Here is an 8,313-nt window from a genome sequence, read left to right as displayed (position 1 = left end):
TCTTTCTTTCTTTCTTTCTTTCTTTCTTTCTTTCTTTCTTTCTTTCTTTCTTTCTTTCTTTCTTTCTTTCTTTCTTTCTTTCTTTCTTTCTTGATTGCTTGTTTTCCTTTCTTGCTTTCTTTCTTGATTGCTTGCTTTCCTTTCTTGCTTTCCTTTCTTGCTTTCTTTCCATACAGAACTGGGATAGAGGCCAGAGGTTCAGGGGTGGTGAGAGTACTCACCACAGTCAGAGTGGGGAACAGAACAGGTGGATTGAGTGAAAAACACTGTTATGGGAAGCAGCAGGTGGGTCAGAAGAGGTCTGCTATGCCATGTGGGTCACCTCTCTGGCTGGGGATTGAACTCATGCTGCAGTGGCTGTGGATATCTTCATAGTGCTGCATTTTAACCCATCACACCACCAGGAGGTCCCTATTTTTTCTTTATTGTACAATAGCATAAAATTTAGAATGGTTTCTTCTAGGAAACTGTGAATACTGAGTGTATAAAATCATGGCTTCCCTGCTCTACAGGATGCTTTCACTAGTGTCAGATTTTGTGTTTTGTTCCACATGGCCTACAACAAATTGCTTGCAATTCTAGAAAACTCAAAACTAAAGGCTTGAGATGATTTTAGGGACTCCCTGTTGGCATCGGGTTTAAGTCTCTGTGCTGTCACCAATGTGGCCTGAGTTTGATCCCTGGAAGACTTCTCCTGTTTCTCCCACTGTACCCCTTAGCAATGTATTTCAGTAAATCCAGCTGTTATCCCCACTCTATGGGAAATCCTCTCGTCCCCTACACCTCTGGCCTACATTCCAGTCCTTCTACACAAAAGGGAAGACAAAAAAATAAATACAGATGAAGGGACTGCCAAGAAAAGGGAGCTAGGTAGGTGCATTTAGGGTGAGCCCTCACTAGATTGGGTTTTATTCTAGAGCATGCCACATGGGGAACAAGCCCATGTTAAATATTCAGGCTTTAGGGGAACCTATGGGAATGGGGTGCTCTTGAGCTTTCCCTGCTTGATATGGGAGGATGAGGGCACCATTTTCCTTTTTACTGTGCCTGCGTTCTTTAGGCCATTTTTGTCAAATTTTTCTATTTAGTTTTATTTTGTACCAAATATAGTAAAATATAATACCTGATATGTCTTCCCACTTTTTTTTTTTTAAGATTTATTTATTTATTCATACAGAACTGGGGTATAGGCCAGAGGTGCAGGGGCAGTGAGAGGATTCACCAGAGACAGAGTAAGGAGCAGAAGAGGCAGATCAACGAAGTACACTGCTGAGGGGAGCAGCGCGTGGGTCAGGAGAGGTCTGCTGTGCCATGTGGGTCACTTCTGGGGTTGGGGATCAAACTCGCACTGAAGCGGCTGCAGCCAGCTTGCAATGCTTCTTCCTAACCATTGTGCCACCAGGAAGGGCCCGTCTTCCCACTTTTAACCTGCTGAATAGTTTGGAAGGATTAGAATGGAGGAAGGTAGGCTATTTGCAGTTGGACCAAGCACATCTGCGTCTTTGATACACTTACTCAATCATCTTGGTGTGGGTGCTTGGGAGACTCTAGTGAGAGCCAAGGCCTATTCTTATAGTGTTCACGGTATAAGAAGGGAGGACTCTGAAGGAAAGACCTACAGGCATTTGAAAGCTTCAACAGAGCCTGACCTGCAAATGTGACACTACGTGTGTAAATGAGTGTATATATGTATGTTAAGCGGGTGTTGGCAGAGGCGAGTAGGAAGGGAGGGGAGGGTGAGGGGACAATTACCTGACGAAATGTGACTGGAGCTGAGACTTAAAGAATTAGTAGATGTTATTAGAATAGGCAGGTAGTATGCAGGCCTGAAGCTTACTAGTGAAAAATGGCAAAATGGTGGGAAATGAGGTGCCAGAGAGACACCAGTAAGGGGCTGTACCACTGTGGACCTCACAGGCATGTTTAAGGGTTTTGATGACTCCCGAGAGCTGAGAGAGGTAACGTAACCATTGCCACAGGTTTCAGAGTCATTGTTTTCCACTCCAGGGCCTCAGTTGCTTTATGAAATGTGAAACGGATTAGTCTTTTCTGTCCAGGAGATCAGTCGTCATTGTGTTTTCCACCAAATCCATGGGTATTCTGTCTCCGTGGCCTGTTGCCTTCAATAGCTGCTGTTGAATAAAGGAGTTAATTTACACTGCTGGAGAATGTTTCTGTGGGAGTGAATTTTAATCTTGCTGCATTCCTGAAAAAGCCTCTTTTTGTTTTCATTAATCTGGATCTGGAAGGGGTTTCTTTATTAATGGACTTACTCCAAAGAGGGAAGTCACAGAATTAGAAACCCTGATGCTGGAAGTTTCCTTGATGCCATCTAGTCTGTTTGGCTTTAAGGCAAAGTGACAATACTAGCCCACCTCACCGAAGCAGCAGCTGACGTGGCTCTGCTCTTTGCCTCAGTTGAAGGCGGCCTCCGGTGCAAAAGGCTTCAGACTTCCAGGGTTGTGCACCTCCTCTTCTGTGAAAACCTAGATAATGTGCCAGGGATGGAATTGAGTTGATATTGGGGCTCTCGCCTTCCTTTGTGAGCTCAACACATGTTCAACTTTATGAGTAAACAGCTGTGATGTCAAGGTTCCCACCTTCTGAAGTTGCTTTCTGGTCTGTAGTTCTCCCACTTTGCAGAAATCATAGTGAATTTCAGGGAGAAGGTTGGTTCTTTTGACCAAGGAATCTGTCTGAGGGAAATGCCCCTGCAACCAGACTCCCAAAACACATTGAGAAGGGAGGAAGGCACCAGATAGAAACATTTGCACTGTTGAGCAGGCTTGCTCAGTGTGGATAACTGTAGCTACAGATTTTCTATACTCTTTCTGTCTCATAAATATGTGTATGGCAGAGGTGGGTAGGAGAGAGGTCAGGGGTCAGGTGAGGAATATATTTAATGTGGTCGTCTATAATACATTACATACTGGGTGTATAGTATATTTTAGTACTCAATGTATGTTATATAATAGCATTTAATATATAATGGAGAAAGAGTTGATGAGATAATAAGATATGATAAGATATTGGGAAGAAACTTCTGAAATCCTACAATTCAGCAGCTTCCTTTGATATAGACAAAGAAGTGGAGGCTGGGAGAGGCAGAGCTATCAGGACGTTGAGTGAGCAAGTTGAGACTGGAACCCCCTTTCTTCCTGATGATCTTTAGTTTTCCCTCAAACTATCTGTGGCTGCTGTGGACTTGGGAAGCTTCTTCATTATATAGCATCCCTACGAAGTTGTTATCAGTGTGATTGTGGTTTTTTGTAAGGGCTTTATTAAAAGCTTGGTGTTGTACCTTGATCTTAGATTAGTGTTTGCTGAACATTAGCGGGTTTTTTAGAAGTTTCAGCCACGAATAGGGACTTCATCATCTGACTGGAGGGGTGTGGATAATATTCCACTGATGGGAAAAATCACAAGTATTTTTCCTGATAGGTATTTTTGTAGCTCAGAGGGCTGTGCTGATCATTTCACTGAACTTTCTCTCTCTCTCTCCCTCTCTATTCTCTCGCACTGTGCGTTGGTGGTTGTGGGTATTATCATATTAGCATTTATGACACGGTAATAAGATTTTTACTTGTCTTCTCATTAATTTGTGAGCACCTTGTGGTTAGTGACTGGTGGTAGCAGATTTTCATTCAATATTTGAATGCATGAATGAATAAGAGGTGTCCATAGTTTTGGTAACAATAGATCGATCAAGCCTTAGATTGATCATATAGTATTTTTTCATCCTGTTTACAGAGCAGTAACTTATTATTTTGTATACTGTCAGCACTCTGATTAGTATGCTAACTGGGAGTGCTCAGAGTAAGTGGTCATATGTTTTGTTGAATGATTATTGCTTGGAATATAGCTTATCTTTTTGTTGAGGAGTTGAACATTTTCAGATGAAACTCTTGATATTTAGAAGAAGGTACAACAGTGTTTCAAGCAACGATTCCTCTAGGAATGGAGGTACTTAAGTTAGAGCTTGTTAAAAAAAACCAAAGCCACAAAATAATGATACATCGTAAACTTCCTAAATCTTATGAGAAGACCAAGGTATGATGGGTATAACAGTTTCTAGGCTCAATTTTTTAAAAAAAGATTTATTTATTTATGTGTACAGAACTGGGGTACAGGCCAGAGGTGCAGGGGTGATGAGAAGATTCACCAGAGACAGAGCGGGGAGCAGAACAGGCAGATCTACTGAAATACACTGCTGAGGGGAGCAGCGGGTGGGTCAGGAGAGGTCTGCCACGCCATGTGGTCACCTCCGGGGCAGGCGGGGATCGAACTCATGCGGAAGTGGCTTTAGCTTCTTAGTGCTGTGCTCTAACCCTCTGCACCACCAGGGAGGGCCCTCTGGGTTCAATTTTTATTTCCCTTCAAATAGGACAAGATGTTGTAGGTAGTGGGTGGCCCTGTGGAGAGTCGGTGACCCTGGTGAACAATTTTTCTGACCCAGAGCTCCCCTTTCTTTGTCTTTCTCATAAGTAGATGATTCTCCCTCCTCCTCCCAGCGTCCTTCAGGACTTCAATTTGAATTTCTTTCCTGTTAGAACATGAAAAAATTTACATAAACTGAGTTAAAAACATTGATTTTCATTTAATTTATGAGTTTCGTTTCTTGTTATTGGTCTATAGTAATAAGAAGAAATGAATAAATAGGTAAGGGAGTGTCATTCCTTTATTCTTGTTTTTATTTTGAAAGGAACCTGGGTTACTCTGCAATAATAAAACAATATAACCAGTTTGCCCTGCTCACACGAGGCCAGATTCCCTCACTTCCCTCACATAAGAGTGTGGGTGCAGGCTTGGTTGTGGTGCTGAGGGTCTCTGGCAATGGCCAGGATGAAGAAGACACTGTTCACTGCTTTCATATTCAATGCTCGGCCAGTGCTGTTCCTTACTGTGTCTCCACAGTAAGGATGTATTTCTCCTTCTTTTTCCACAGTCTCTAGGGTGACGACCTTCTATTTCTCTCTCTTCTCTACCTTCAACCTAGCTCTTTTGTTCTCTTGACTTGCTTCCAGGTTGTCTAAGTACATATTTTATTCTTTCTAACATGTTTTGAGGAGTCACTTGGTTTTTGTAGCTTGATGTTTCTCTCTAATACTTCCAGGTCTGGCTAATCAGTGTTTCCGCATTTTTCACCTCTGGTGAGGAGGATTCTTACAAAGCAGTATGTTGTTGGGAGATGTCTTTTGTTCCTGGCCTCTTATTTTTATCACTAACTAGAGTTAGCGATAACTCAGCCAGTGCCAGCTGTGATTATTTTTGCCCCCAATGATCTTGACATTTTAGAAATGGATTTAGCTTGTGAGAAAATAATATACATGTAAAACTAGATTATTATGTAAGCACTGGAAGAAAAGGATATATGAAGGACCTTAAGAGAGTTTGTTGACTTTATTTTGGTGACTGTTCTGAAGCTCTGGAAGAGCTGATCTCAGTTGCTCCTGATGTGCAAAGTTTTTGAATAAACTTCTTAGTGTGACTTGAAGCCCATCATTCCTTTTCTGGGATAAAAAAAGCTGGCCCATTCAGCTTTAAATATCTGAGGATTCTTCTATATTGATTGCTTGTATGGAGTATGATCAGGTAGAGTAACATTCATTGTAGCTCTCTGGTTTTCTTAGAGCAGCCAGTTTCCTTGAGGGACAGTTAAAGAGAGTGGGAGCTAGATCTGTTCCTCTTCTATTTTTCCACATCTGGTTAGGTCCCAAGCTGGATTTTAAAAGATGTGATCCCCTTCAGAGACATTCTGTATGGGAGGAGGAGGGAAAAGAATCAAAATGAGGGTGGAAAGAGTCAAGGGACTATGGTGATGGTGTCAGGGTGAACTGGTGGTGGGAATTCCATGGGGTTACACCCTAGGAAAGAAAGCACACATTGTAAGGGAAAAAAGAGTAGAATTACTAATTTTAAAAAAGTTATATAAGAAAAAAAAAAGATGTGATTTCTTTTAAACAAAGGGCCAAAAATTATCAGGATCCACTCTTCCTGCTGGGAAATATGTGAATCCCCCAAAGGGGAATGGCATAGCCTTCAAACAATTTTTACCAATATTTCACTTGGGATGAGAGTGATCACTATGACTGTTTCTGTGGTGTTTTACTGCTGCTTCTGTTCCTGTATCATCTTTTCATCTTGATAGTGTTATCTGTCAGTCAATGCAGAACATTTTCTGCAGTGACAGAAATGCTCTGTATTTGCATTGTCCAGTTCAATTGCCATAATCCACATGTAGATTTTGTACCCTTGCAATAGGTTAGCTGATGAGAGAACTGAAATTTTAATTTATTAAATGTTAGTTAATGCAAATAGTCACATGTAGCTGGCGGTTACAAGGAGAGTGTAGAACAATTTAAGGGTGAGGTCTGTGTTTGACTGACTTTTACCTGTGCTACGGAGTACACTAATTTATTTTGCCAAAAAAGAAACTTGCAACAATTCATATGCAGAGAAGGTTAAGACTAGAACTGGATTTTGAGGAAGCTACAGGTAATGAAAGAGAAAAGGGTGTTTCAGGCTGAGACCACTGTGATCATAGGCTTGGATTAAGAATATGCATGGGCCCTCCCTGGTGGCACAGCAGGTTAAAGCATTGCACTAAGAAGCTGAAACCACTTCCGCATGAGTTTGATTCTCGCCTGCCACGGAGGTGATCACATGGTGTGGCAGACCTCTCCTGACCCACCCGCTGCTCCCCTCAGCAGTGTATTTCAGTAGATCTGCCTGTTCTGCTCCCCACTCTGTCTCTGGTGAAGTCTTTCGCCACCCCTGAGTCTCTGGCCTGTACCCCAGTTCTGTAAGCACAAATAAATCTTTAAAAAAAAAAAAAAGAATATGCATGGGCCCTCCCTGTTGGCGCAAGGGGCTAAGTCTCAGCCCTATGAAGCTCTGGGCTTGAGTTTGATCCCTGGCCAGGGAGGTGACCCACATGCCATAGCAGACTTCCCTAGTCTAGCCCACTACACCTGTCAGCAATGTTTGTTAACCAGTCTGCCTGTTCTGTTCCCCACTCTGTCTCTGGTGAACCCTCTCACTCCCTGTACCTCTGGCCAACATCCCAGCTTTTGGATACATAAATAAATCTTAAAAAAAAAGAATATGTTTGGAGTGCTTGAGAATGAGCGGTTCATATTTGCTTGAATGATTCCACGTGGGACCTGTAGGAGATCTGCTTAGCCTGGAGGTGAAAGATGTGATGGGTAGGACTTTGATTGCTGGACCAAGTAATCATTCTGAAGGGAATTGGGAACCATTTCAGTCTTCTTGAATAGAGGGAAGATATGTGAGACTTCATGAAGAGAAATCTCTAGAGTAGAATGTTGGGTGATTGAGCATGAGAGAGAGCATTTAAATAGTAAAGATGTGCAATGAAGAAGATTTGGACTTTTGCTGTTAAAGTAGGAATGGACAAAGAAGCTGTTGCTTGGAGCGTTAGCCTATTTAATCTCGGGAATTCAGTTAGGATTTATTTGTGCCTATTGTGGTTGGGAGATTCATGCCAGAGCTATTGGGAGAAGCAAAATGTTTTTACTCTGGAGCGCAGATTAGAAGGAAAATGGGTTGAGTTTTATACAGTCTGAGTTCCCTTAGCCACTTGAAGATGTGAGAGATTGGTGCCAGGTCTCCTGCATAGGAACAATCTATTTGTTGTCGGGTTCTACGCTTGACATAGGGAGGGAGAGATCTCTAGGGTGTGGTATTCTGAAGTGGTTAGAAGGTGCAGAGAGGGAGATGCACCCTTCCTGTATCATAGAATACAGGAAGTTGAGGCAGAATGAAACTGAAAAGAGACTATTGAGTTTAAGCATTGAAGCAACATTTGAATGACAGAGTGACAGCTGGAGCCTGGAGCTCATGAATATGACAGACTGATGATGTGTAGGATACATGCCCATGATGTTCATGGGTGGGGAGGGGTTTTTATTTATTTATTTTTTAACATTAATTTATTTTTAAAAAAGATTTATTTATCTGTGCATACTAGACTGGGGTACAGGCTAGAGGTGTGGGGGGTGGTGACAGGATTCACCAGAGACTGGGGTGGGGGGAGCAGAACAGGCAGATGCATTGAAATACACTGCTGAGGGGAACAGCAGGTGAGACAGGAGAGGTCTGCTGCACCATGTGGGTCAGCTCCCTGGATGGGGATTGAACTCATGGTGAAGCTGCAGCTAGATTTGCACTGCTGCGCTTTAATCTGGTGGTGCAATGGGTCATGGGGGCCCCCTTAAAAAATATTATAATGGTTTATTTTTACAGCATTTTGTACCTTTTTCCATGGACTTCCCATCACCAGTTCACCCGTGT

At 42.5% G+C, this 8,313-nt stretch overlaps 1 protein-coding gene across 1 annotated transcript in view; it reads left to right on the top strand.

The window, feature by feature from the left end:
* Positions 1-8,313, top strand: part of CDC14A (cell division cycle 14A) — a 159,361-nt gene that overhangs the window by 11,244 nt on the left and 139,804 nt on the right. The gene's annotated exons all lie outside the window — the stretch shown is intronic.

This window comes from Condylura cristata, unplaced genomic scaffold, assembly GCF_000260355.1.
Source record: "Condylura cristata isolate star-nosed mole 26May11 unplaced genomic scaffold, ConCri1.0 scaffold00026, whole genome shotgun sequence".
In the NCBI taxonomy this organism is placed as follows: Eukaryota; Metazoa; Chordata; class Mammalia; order Eulipotyphla; family Talpidae; genus Condylura; species Condylura cristata.
The sequence above is the reverse complement of the archived record's forward strand: the minus strand, read 5'-3'. Positions and strand labels throughout refer to the sequence as shown.